The following is a 12945-nucleotide window of genomic DNA, read 5'->3' as shown; positions in this document are numbered from 1 at the left end:
TCAAGTCTCTAGTAAACCCTAAACTGACTTCCATAGTTGAGATATATTCTTCCCTGAACCCATATTGGAAATATACAAGAGTTCCAGGTAACCACGGGTGCATGGGGGGGTGGGAGGGTAGTTGGAAGGGGAGAGGGTTAGAGAGAAGGGAGCAGGGGAGGAATGGGAAATGCTCGGGGGACTGGGCGGTGGGGAGGGAGGAAGGATAGATATGGGTTCAGGGAAGAATATACCTCTGTGCTTTTCAAAACTTGCCCATGGAGGCTAGCGAGATAGCTCAGTGGTTAAGAGAACATGCTGTGCCTGCGGAAGACTGGGGTTCAATTCTCGTCACCCATGTGGCTGCTAACAACCATCCATAACTCTAGTTCCAGGTGACTCCATGTCCTCTCTGTAACAGGCTTACCGAGAAAGATTCAGCATGTCTGACCTGGTGACTCCATGGCGGTTCTCCCTGTCTGACTCTGCTCTCTTCCTCCCAGAATTTAGTTCTGTCTTCTCCACCTACCTCAGTTCTGCCCTATCAGGCCAAGCAGTTTCTTTATTGATTAACCAATAAACATAAACAAAAGGGCCTCCTACACCACCTCTCTAGAATGCCTCAGGCACCAGACACATACATGGTGCACAACATACATTCAGGCTCAACACTCAGATACAAACAAACTTGCCTTGCTTTTTTTTTTTTTTTTGTTTTTAAAACTCTGTCTGTGTACTTCAGAAAAATTTCCTGTTCTAGTTCCTAAAATCAACAAATAACAAACAGAAGTGTGGAGAGATGGCTCACCCATTAAAAGCATGTGCTGTTGGAACATCCAAGTTTGATTCTGAGCACCCACATTTGGACCAGTAGCTCCAGCCCCAGGGGACCAGACACCTCTGATGTCTGATAGCAGATGCACTCATATGCATATGTATAAACTTATCCATATACATAATCGTTTAAAAAATAATAAAATTGTTCTGGTCGAATGAGACCATCCTCTGCAGAAAGTGTGTAAAGGAAGTTGCTCTGGAGTGGATATTTGTGCTGCCACCACCAACTGTTGTTTAGAATAACTCAGCCATGTCAGGATAGTATTTCGGGATGAGGGCTTCTGGATGTGACTGGATTATGAGTATAGCCTTCCTTAGGAATCATATATGTTTCCTATTAGAAGAGACAGTGGAGAGACTATCACTCTTTCTTCTTTGCTAGATGACACACACAGAAGACAGACAACAAGCCAGGAAGTGAATCCTCACCAGGTCCAAGAATCTTGATGTCCCACCATCTACAACTGTAAGAAAATAATTTCTATTATTTAATCAGCTTAACCTTTGGTTTATGTTCTAGCAGCATGAACTAAGAAGGAAGCATGGCTGAGCAAACAATTCTGAATTAATGTTTCTCTTCCATAGCTGCCACAAGATGGTCATGAAAATGGTTCTTAGTTCCTACCATACATGCTTCAGTATAAGTGGCTTCTTTTTGAAAGTGAACCATCCTGATAGGACTGAGACTAAATAATCGCATACACCCTCCGATTTGTATGTGAGTTCTGGAAATTGTATGTGGTTTCTGAATAAGAAATTTCACATAAACAAATCTGTGGATAACTTTTAAAATCCCCTTTTCACTAAATAACGGTACTGCTTTAACTTCTGTTTAGACAAAACAACCTTTGTTTCTTTGATCTCAGGGAAGTTCTGCATTGATCAGAACAGTCCAGATGGTCCAGAGGTTAAGAGCACAGATCTGCTCCTCCACAGGACTTGGGTTCAATTCCTAAGACACTTGTGGCAGCTCACAAACTCCAGTTCTAGGGCTTCAGATGCCTTTTTCTAGTCCCCAGGAGCATTGCACACAGATAGTGCACTGCACATACATAGTTAACACACTCATAATACACATAAAATAAAATAAAATAAAATTTCAAAATGGAGATATATCTGTTTCAGGTGTAGTCTTTCCAATCTGCATGTTTAATTTGAATCTGAATACACATCCATCACTTTTATATTGAAAACAGAGTTCTGTTGTATTATGTAGCAGCAGCATAGCCCTAGGGGACCATTAGAGAGCAAATAACGTGATCTAAGAATTTTTAAGGCTAAGAATAATATGTTTGTGGCAACCAGTGTTCCACCACTGTGATGAAATCCCTGAGAAGATGAACGTCCAAGGGGAGAAGCTTTATTTTGGCTTGCAGTTTTGGTGCTGCTTCTCCAAGGTCATGTAACTCTACTACTCTAGCCCCAGTAGGTGTGCTAAATAGCACTGCCCCAAGCTTGTGACACAGCAAACTGCTCACCTCAGGTTCTGGCAGCAAAAAGAAGGAGAAGAAGAAGAAGGAGGAGGAGAAGGAGGAGGAGGAGGAGGAGGAGGAGGAAGAAGAAGAAGAAGAAGAAGAAGAAGAAGAAGAAGAAGAAGAAGAAGAAGAAGAAGAAGAAGGAAGAAGAAGAAGAAGAAGAAGAAGAAGAAGAAGAAGAAGAAGAAGAAGAAGGAAGAAGAAGAAGAAGAAGAAGAAGAAGAAGAAGAAGAAGAAGAAGAAGAAGAAGAAGAAGAAGAAGAAGAAGAAGAAGAAGAGAGATTGATTTAAGAATTGGTATGTACTGTTATGGAAGATGGAAAATTCAAAATCTGTAGGGCCATCAGTCTAGAAATTTATCAATAACTGAAATCATCACATGAGCTCTAATCTTGTATCTAGGATTTCTATGCTAAGGTCTTAAGGCAAAATTTCTTATTTGAGAAACTTCAGTTTTTAGTTTTGGGCCTTCAACAGATTGAGGCACAGATCTCCCATTGAGGTTAACTTCCTTTACTTAAGGCAACTGGTTTGGAATATTAATCATATGTTGTAAGAGGCCACTTGTTTGTGTCTCTCCATCCAGCAGCTCAGACCCGAAATAACCACACAGAAACTATATTCTTTAAGAACACTGTTTGACCCATTAGCTCTAGCTTCTTATTGGCTAACTCTTACATATTAATCTAACCCATATCTAGTAATCTGTGTATTGCCACATGGCTGTGGCTTACAAGGTAAAGTTCATAGCGTCTGTCTCCGAAGGAGCTACACGGCTTTTCCCTGACTCCAGCATTCAGTTTAGTTTTCCCTGCCTTGCTCTGTTCTACCCTATTAGGCCAAGCAAGCCAGTTTCTTTATTAACCAGTGGTGTTCACAGCATGCAGAGGGGAATCCCACATCAATCATGTTTACAAAATATCCTCAGTCTGACTTCTAGACTAGTGTTTGCACAAACTGAGTACTGTATCAGCAAATTGATGCAGAAAGCCAGTTACTAAAACAATTGTTAACTAATAATGTTTCCTCAAAGACATGCTGATAAGTAAGATTAAAAATGTTAACTTTTTATTGAGCTACATAAAGCATGCATTCATTAGGAAAACAAACTTTTGGGCTGGAGAGATAGCTCATCTGTAAAGTGCTCTGTTCACTTGGTACACCCAAGTTCCATATCCAGAAACTAGGCTTAAAAAAATGCCATGTGTGCTAGTACAATTGTAATCACAATGCTAGAGAGGCAGAGAGAGACGGGCAGCTTTCTCAGGCTCACTGGCCAGCCAGCCTCCACTACTGCCTAGTTCTAGGACAATGAAAGACCTTGTATCAAATAACAAGGTGGGTGGTACCTGAGCTTGACAGCCCAGATTGTCCCTTGGTCTCCACAGACACATGCATACACATTTACACCTTTCCCCGCTGAAGAGTCACACACATACACGATGAAAGCAAACTTCTTCAGTTATTTAAATGTGGTCTTTTTAGGTGGTTTTGTGGACATGAGGGTCGGTAGGTATATCAGTCACTTGTCTGTTGCGGTGAGAAGACACCATGACCAAGGCGACGTATAGATGGAAGAGTTTGTCTGACTTATAGTTCCCGAGGGATAGGACTCAAGCATGGCAGTAGGAACAGAGAGGGGAGGACTCACGTCTGGACCACGCTGGAAGGAGAAAGAGTGAACTGGGAGTAGCCTGAAGCAGGAGCTCCCCAAGCTTGGCCTGCTGATATACTTTCTCCAAAAAGTTCACACTTCCTAAGCCTCCTCAAACTTTGTCATCAGCTGGGAACCAAGGGTTTAAGTGCCCGAGAATGTGATGGGAGGGGAGTGAGGCAGTGTGTGTCGTTTAAACAGCCACATCAGAAGCAGAGAAGGGAAGATCAGTGTCTGATTTTAGAAGCCAGCTTCTCTGGAACCAAATATTTGGTGCAGCACTGGGGAAAGTAGAGCAGTTAATAACAAAAGTTGAACTAATCTATGGGTGACTGTCTCCTCACAGGTAGAAACGTGCTAGTATGGTTTCATTGTGTCACCCCCAAAATTTGATGTTACCAGAGTGATAGTGTTGAGAGGCTCCTAAGAGGGCTTGGTTCCTAAATGAGAGTAGTGCTGATGAAAAACATGGATCCTACCTTAAAGAGAATAATTTTATTTTCTTTATATATTTATATATTTGTTTATTTTGAGCCAAATATGAGGGACCCTGCTCCAAGGACACAGATTCAAATCTGTGGTGGCTTGAATGAGAATGGCCCCCATAGGTTCTTATATTTGAGTGCATAGTCTCCACTTAGTGGAACTGTTTGGGAAGGGTTAGAAGATATGGCCTTGTTGGAGAAGGTGTGTCACTGTGGGTGGGCTTTGAGGTTTCAGAAGTCCATGTCAGGTCCAGTTTCTCTCTTCAGGATGTAAAGTTCTCAGCTACTGCTCCAATGCTATACCTCTGTGTTTCCTGCTGTGATGGCCATGAAGTCATTTCTCTGAAAGTGTAGTAAGCAAGTGCTTTCTTTTTATAAGAGTTGGTCACGGTGTCTCTTCCTTCATAACAATAGAACAGGATTATTCTATAATACAAGACAAGATTGTCCCAAATAACATGTTTCCATGCAGAAACAAGTTCATGAGTTTTTATAGTTAAAAAACAGAAAGTCATAAATCAATACATTTTTCCAAATGCATTCTAGGAAACATTGGTAGGTGAGTTACATCACAGTGAGAACTCTCAACTATAGGTCTCCAATGCTATCTGTTGTCATTCTTAGCTTTTGGATTGGTGAACACTAGTCATCTGTTAATGTAATACATCTTCAAAAGGTTCAGGATTTAGGTCAGAGGCAAAGGTGGGCAACGAAGGACTATTAAGGGCCTGAAAATAGCTGAAGATAGTTTGACTCTGGATCTGCTTTCTGCAGTCACTCAGTCAGCCTTGTGGAGAAGACGTTACCATAGGAGTGACCCTCACCCTGCAGCTTCAGATCACAGCAGATACCCTTATTCAATGACTTAGTGACATTTGTCTCCTTTACCCATTTGTCTTCCACAGAGTGAGAGCATGGCCTTTCTCAGGTCCCATATTGGATGCAGAGGAGCCCTCACCAGACAGCTCTTTCTGCTGAGGCCTTGATCTTGAGAAAAATAAATTTCAATATTTTAATAAGTTACTCAGTTTCTGAGAATTTGCCAAAGCAGCAGATACATGCAAATACTCCACTTCACATTTTACAGGTTGAGTTATTAATTAAGGGCCAGATGAAGAAGTAAAGGCCGTAATGGTGGTGTGGTAGAGAGGCATATCAAAGTGCCTGGATGGGAGTTTTGCAGATGTGTGAGGACATATTGCAAGCCTTCATCAGTACCAGCAGGTAGCCAGGAGCAGTCATAAACATAAGGAAATTGCTTCCCAGGCAGAGTCACGCCTTTAATGCAGGCAACATCAGTTCCACCACAGAGATGGCTAGAATTAATGAAATTCACACAGCAAGTCCTGACACTTGATGGCCTAATTAGAATGATTATGGGTAGGCTTTACAAAGGTGCTTTGTCAGCAGATGAGCCAATGAGATGTTCCCATAACAAGCATGTTCCCACCCCGCCCCAATCCAGCAGGAGCTTAAAGCAAGCACTAAAGTTAGCACATTAATAATTGTTTGTGATGTGGTTAGCAAAAGTATTTTCTAATGGTGTGCTTATAGGAGTTCTTTCGGAGGTAACTGCAGCAGGACAGTGCTTTAAGTTGGAGTGTTTCTACTCACTGCCGTGAATGTGCGGACTTATTCTAAGGGGAATGGGGAGAGAATGTATAACAGAGATCTGTTGTCAGTGTTTTTATACTACTGTAAAGTGCTCACAGGCTCATTTTCCAGAAGGACGTTGGCGAAAGTACTAAGCTAGCTGTGACACAGAGTGCAAGGAAGGAGATGGTAGAACTCAGGGTCAGGTTGGTCATTTGTTTTGGTTTTGTTTTTAACTGTACACATGTAAAAACCTAATTCTTATAACTCTGAGGAACTGAAATGAATAATATTTCTTATCAGATGGTCAACATAAATGTTGTATTAAAAATGTACAATTCTGAAAAGTTAGAAAATCTTAGGGTGGCAGCAGTTGGGGGAATACAATTTATTAGATTTTTTTTTTTTTATTTTTAAGACAGTGTTTCTCTGTAGCTTTGGAGCCTGGCCTGGAACTAGCTCTTGTAGACCAGGCTGACCTTGAACTCACAGAGATTCGCTTGCCTTTGCCTCCCAAGTGCTGGGACTAACGGCATGAGACACCATTGCCTGATTATCAACAGTGTAACTTTAATTGTAGAACCCATAAATAAGTAAGACTTTGTTTACTTTTATTATTATGAAGAAATTAATTTAATAAATACATAAATAATTTAAAATATATTTTGGGGGGACCAGTGAGATGGCTCAATGGGTAAAGATGCATGCATACTGTTAAGTCTGATGATCTGTGTTCGGTCCCTAGAACTGACATGGCAAAGGAGAGAACCAATCTCTGACCTCCACATATGGATTATGGACTGTGTGTGCACCAACAAATAATAAATATAATAATAATAATACTCTGTTTTGTTGAAGCTGGGCATGATAACTTGCATCTGTAAACTCAGCAATTAGAAGGCAAAAGGGTTATAAATCTGAGGCCAATGTCAGGGCTACATAGCAAGAATACCACCCCTCCCTCACACACACACACACACACACACACACACACACACTTGTAGTCACAAGAAGCGTTTGTGAAGAGTCAGTCGGGAAGAACCAGTTTTCTCCGAACTGCTCACCTCATGACTTGGAGAGAACTCCACTCTTAACAGCTCCAGTTCCAGATAACCCTCTGACATCCAGACTGCATATGTAGCAGCTGGGTGCATATGCTTCTCCTTGTGGCTGCCTGAGAGACATTTCATACGTAGCACATCCCAAGTTGAACCTGTGTCTCTTTCTGTCCCCAGCTTGCACCAATCTTGCTCCCCTGCATTCTTTTTTACCTCAGTGTAACTCTTCTACCCATGGCTCAGGCCCAAGATCTTGATGCCAATAGTGACTCCTCTCTTTCTAAAACACCCCATACGCCACCCATCATTGTATCTCTTAACTCATCATTTGCTTTTCAACCTTGGACTCACTTAAGTGGAGATTTAATATGCCTCTACTTAAAGCAATCTCCATTAGGATTTCTTGTTGCATGAACTATGGTGACATCTGTCTAACTGGATTCCACACAGGGTCATTCAAAATGGTCTCTATATAATGTAAGTGTAAGTATACCATATTTCTGCTCCCAACACCCATTGGCTCCACCTTTTCTTCCAGTAGCAGACAAAAGCTTTATAGTGGCCCAAAAGCACCATGAGCTTCCTCCTCATTTGGCCTTGCACCATGCCCCAGGCCCCTTCTTCTCTTTCTGGGCCTCCCACCGTGCCCCTCCCTCATTTCAGTCTAGTGTTATGATCTATATGACTTTGCTATGGCTGTCATAACAGATTGCCTCTGACTGCACAGCTTAAAACAACATCCATCTATTGTCAGGCTGTTCTGGGCTGGAAGTTGGAGTTGGCTTAGGTATTTCTCTGGGTGTTAGCAAAATTCAGAACCTGAAGTTTGTACAATTAAGGTCCCCATATCCTTGCTGGCTGCTTCACAGAGCCCGTCCTTACGTCCTAGAGTCCTAGAGGACTCTCCCAAGGCTTTCCTGGTGGTCCTGATGTTTCCAAGTCAGCAACAATGGTATCCTCCTCTTATCATCTCTGATTACCTTTGTGTTGAATCATTCTTGCTGCAGTCAGAGAATGTCTTCTGTTTGTAAGGGCTCATGTGACTACATTACATCCATCTGGGTAATCTGGGATTATCTCTTGTCTTGAGGTTTGAAACAATATTCTATCTCCAAGGTTCTTTCGCCTTGTAATCCAACAAATTCATATACTCCAAGAAGTAGTGTCTTGCTGAGGTATGAGTTCAGTGTGTCCCTAAGGCATATGTTGAAATGTAATCTCCATTATAAGGAATTAAAAAGGTGGGATGGATGTGTTAGCCCTACCTTTAATCCCAGCTATCATTTGGGAAGATCTTTGTGACTTCAAGGCCAGCCAGCAACATAGCAAGTTCCAAGTCAGACAGGGCCATATAGTGAGACCCTGTATCAAACAAACCAACAAATGGGTAAAAATATAATCTATCTCTGGTATTTGGAAATGGAGCCTTTGGGTAGGGATTAGGAATAGGTAAATCCATCAGAATGGGGTCCCTTGATTGAATGCTGGAGTTGCCAGGGGTCACATACACACTTATGTGCACTCTTTGTTTCTTGTCCCGTGACGGCATGCATTCCTCAGAATTGTATCAAGTAAGCTGCTGTCATCTGTGGCACCTTGACTTTTCAGAACTACAAGCTAAACAAAGTTGTTTCCTTATGAAGTAATACAGTCTCAGGTATTTTTGTTGCAGTCATTAAAAAAAAAATACACTCATGAATGTATTTGGGGAATTAGGCTTCTACTATGAGAGACAGTCCCTTAGCTAAGCAGATTTCTATTTCAGATGCATATGCTCAGGGTCCTACAACCTGAAATAGTCTTTCCTCGGATAATTACACAACCAGTTCCATCATACCACCATATCTCTGCCCAGTTATCGTCACGCGCTGCTCTCTGTCTTGTCTGAAGGACACATCCCCCAGTTACCCTTTATTCACTCTCAATTCTTCTTTCTTTTACTGCGTTTTGTCTTCTTACCTGTGTCTCATGAGAGTAGAGACTGTAATTTATGCACTGTGGCTCCCCACTACCTACGCAGTCCCTGATAACTGGTAAAATGCGCAATAAGTATTTGTTGACTGAATGAGAATTACCGATAATGAAAAAGAAAGCCCCAGGGACCACAATTGCTAATTATTTCTGACAAAAATGAGGCAACCAACTCAGGATTGACTTCAGAGAGTCACTTGAAAGAGATCTTATTCACAAGAATATCATTAGTTTGTGAGATGCCTATTAAAGGCATGACTAGCAAATTTCTAAGTATCTCCTGGTCCGTAACAAACAAACAAGCTGCCTGGCAATGCTGTCCTTGGTGTGATTATAGTAACTTAAGGCTCTTATTACAAAAGCCACAAAGGTTTTAGTCCAATGTGCTAAAATCGTGGTTGAACTAAAGGTTAAGGCTGCAGGCCTCAGAACCCAACTTTTTATTTCTTTCAAAGTCAGGAATGGACATGTTTGTCAATTCTTGATACTTTATAAAATGTCTCCTCAGAGATTAGAGCAGTGTGCCCCGAGCCTACAAATAACTGGAGCTGGAGAACAGCTGCTCAAATGACTCCACTTTCTCTTTCACTCCTTTCCTTGGGATATTGGCTCTGTTGTTCGCTGCTTCGTCTTTCCTGGGAGTAAAGAATGAGAGGACGAGGACCTGCAGGTTTGCTTGTGTCTGTGTCTGAACTTGCCTCAGCAACTGCTTGTGGCTGACCAGCTCTGTCTGACATTTTGCATCTTGTTGCCATTGTCATAGGTCCCAGTCCTTGCCTTTTGTACATATCACTGATCCATCAAACAGCACTGTGAACCGTGTTCTTTGTGTGTTCAGCATTTTCTCCTTTCCTTTCTATGATTTTTAATAAAATGAGCTGTATGTTTTACCTGTCTCTTGTGATGCATTTGCTAGTTTGGATCTTTCTCAATGCAAGTATTACTATTCCTTATACCAAAAGATATAGTTTAAAAAACATAAATTTGAAGTCTGTATAAGTACAGAAAAATGTGCTGTAATAGATGGAGCGTTGTTTTCATCTTAGAGAGTGGTTGATGGACGACCTGAGCCAGAACCACGGCCAGGGAGGGAGCTAACCTATGACAATATAGGCTGATGACTGAGTCAGAACTGAATAGGGTGGAAGTTTGGGAATTATATATTTTTCCAGCAAATATCTCAGGTTACAGTTTTCATAGTCTGCGAACTTTATTTTTTGGCACATATATAGAAGTTTAAGAAACTGTTATAGGGCCAGCACAATAGCCCGAAAGGTAGAGCAGCCTGCTGTCCAGCCTGACCACCCGAATTAGACCCTGGGAACCCTCATGGTGGAAATGAGAACCAGATGTTTATTGCTCAGAAGAGGTACTCAAGACCTGTTTGTTGTATTAATAATGAAAGTCATTCCAGAAAGTGAATATCCTTTCCTTTAACTGAAACTAATGTGTCTTTCTCCATTATCAAGTGGACAAGGAAACTGCCCTTGTGACAAACCACAGTGGTTTAGGAGAACTCTAGAATCCAGGTCTCCAACTTCACTCTTTAGTGGTTGAGATAATTGACCTTGATGAGAAGGAGGTGGAAATGCTCTGAAACGTAGGTAAATTTAGTTCTGTGTCAGTTAGATATTGGCCCACGTAGCAGGAAGGGTGGAGCATTTGAGAGATTGATCCAAGATGAGCCTAAAAAATAAATGGTGATCATATTGTTAGTAAACAGAAAAGTAAAGGTGTGGATGCTGAATAGTTACTAAAACCTTTGGGGCCACTGAAAAGTACATAGTAGGAATATGAGCTTGCAGCTGCTCTGGGGCAGCCAAAATGAGAGCAGTGACAGACAGGAGACACAAGAGGAGGAGTAGGCCCGTGGTCTGTGAAGACGAAAGTAAGACCCAGACTGATGGAAGGGTGTGTGTGTGTGTGTGTGTGTGTGTGTGTGTGTGTGTGTGAACAAATTCAACGTTCAGATCAATAAAATACATGACATGCTTAGTTCTAGCCTAGCTGCATGGTTTCCTCTTCCTTTTAGATCTCTGTAACTTTCTGGATTTTTTATTTTTTAATTTTATTTTTTATTTTTAATCATTATTTTTAAAAGCAAATAATTCACTTTTCTCAGATCAATGCATAATTTGACTTTTCTAAACCATTTCTTTAGTTTTCTTCCTGTCTTAATAAACAAAAAAATACTAAATCAAATTTAGAACAGGGAATTTTAAGAATACTGTTTCTAAATACCAATTTATTTGCCATACCTTGAAAAAGAAGTATCTGCTTTTGGTTAGACATTATGCCAAGTTCTGGGTTCTTAGGATTGTGCGATTTTGTGTCAGGGTTCTGTAGAGACACAGACTGGTAAGATGTATAGAAATATGTACAAATCACTTGTTTCAAAAAATTAGCTTGCTCAGCTCTGGCAGCTGCAGGATGAACCAGGAAATTGAGTTCCAGGGCAGCCATTGGGATAGATCTTGTTTTTTTCCAAAGGCTAGGCACCCAGGAGAACCCTTAGTGCTCCTCTGTCCTGTTGCATTGAGAAGAGCTGATGACTGCTAAGTCTGGATGTCTGGAAAAACCAAATGTCTTATTTTAGAGACAGTCAGAAAGGAAGGAAGGATTCTCTCTCAGTAAGATGATGGACAGTACTCTTTTCTTCTTCAGGCTTCAACTGACTAGATGAACGATACCCACATCTTTGAGCTTTATAACCTATAGATTCAAATATTAAACCCATCCAAACCACCCTTACAGGAACACCGATAAAAGCATTTGACTAGATATCTGAGGCGCCAGTCAAGTGTATCCATACATTGAGTTATCACAGTTTCTGTCCTCAACGGGTTTATAATTTACTAGAGTAAACAGAAAAGTAAAATAGTCACACAGAGTTCTAATGATGTTAAGCCCAACTCCCAAGATCATGAGATGCATGATAAGACATTAGAGATACTATCCAGGACAAGTGAGAGACCTGGGACAAGTCCCTGGAACTGCTAGCGATACTTAAAGAGTTGAGAAGGCAGGAGCAGGAGACAGCAGTTTAGTTATAGTGAACTTACACTTTTCTGTTGAGTAGAGAGTGGCCTCATCAGAAGAACAGTCTGTTGACAGAAGGACAGTCTACAAAGGGAAGTCACTATTGCCCCTGTACTGGTTGGTCCTGTAAGTGGTTTAGAGTGGCAGCTACAACATCATGTTAGCACTTGACTTAAAGTTTCAACATACACTCATGATTACAAGCCAAATTTATTTTTTTTAAAAAATAAAGAGCTTGTTGTTCCAAACCTTTCTTTTTTATTTATTCCAGCTCTTTGTCATTAAATTTAGAATATCTTAGGTTTTTTTTCTCATCCACGCCCAAATAGAGTTATTTAAAAATGTTATGAAAACAGAAATGGCAGAATGATTAAGTCAACTTGTGGAGAAAGGTGAAGTCAATATAGTCACAAGCAAAGCAGTATTTTTAGTAAAACACTTGGATGTGCCATTTTCTTTATGGATATTAGGTCTCTTGCCATTGCGAGACTGTCCAGAGCCTCTCTACATTCTTCTGCATGGGAGGTAAATGAGTATTTGAAAGTAGAAGGTGCTACAGTGAAAAGTGAGAGTCTAGGGAGAAATCAAGGCTGCCCAAAACACAGTGGACTGATTTTTCCATAATTTTTATTTAAAAAATTTACTTTTTATTTTACATACCTACCCCAGTTCCCCCTCCCTCTCTTTCTCTCACCCTTACCTCCCCCTTCCCATTTTCCATCCAGTCCTCATTGGGTAGGGCTTACCTTGGGGAGTCAACAAGGTTTGGGATATGAACTTGAGGCAGGACTAAGCCCCCTCACCAAACTCCCCCACCCCCATATCAAGACTGAGCAAGGTATCCCACCATAGGA

The 12945-nt window shown here is 41.1% G+C and overlaps 1 long non-coding RNA gene across 1 annotated transcript in view; it reads left to right on the top strand.

Moving 5' to 3' along the window:
• LOC146895691 (uncharacterized) overlaps window positions 1-12945 on the top strand; it is a 44674-nt gene that overhangs the window by 3090 nt on the left and 28639 nt on the right. Inside the window, exon 2 of the long non-coding RNA XR_015735774.1 lies at window positions 1199-1282. This is a non-coding gene — a long non-coding RNA (uncharacterized LOC146895691). The remainder of the gene's footprint in view (window positions 1-1198; window positions 1283-12945) is intronic.

The sequence above is a fragment of the Myodes glareolus genome, chromosome 2, assembly GCF_982192425.1.
Source record: "Myodes glareolus chromosome 2, mMyoGla1.1, whole genome shotgun sequence".
Lineage (NCBI taxonomy): Eukaryota > Metazoa > Chordata > Mammalia > Rodentia > Cricetidae > Myodes > Myodes glareolus.
The sequence above is the reverse complement of the archived record's forward strand: the minus strand, read 5'-3'. Positions and strand labels throughout refer to the sequence as shown.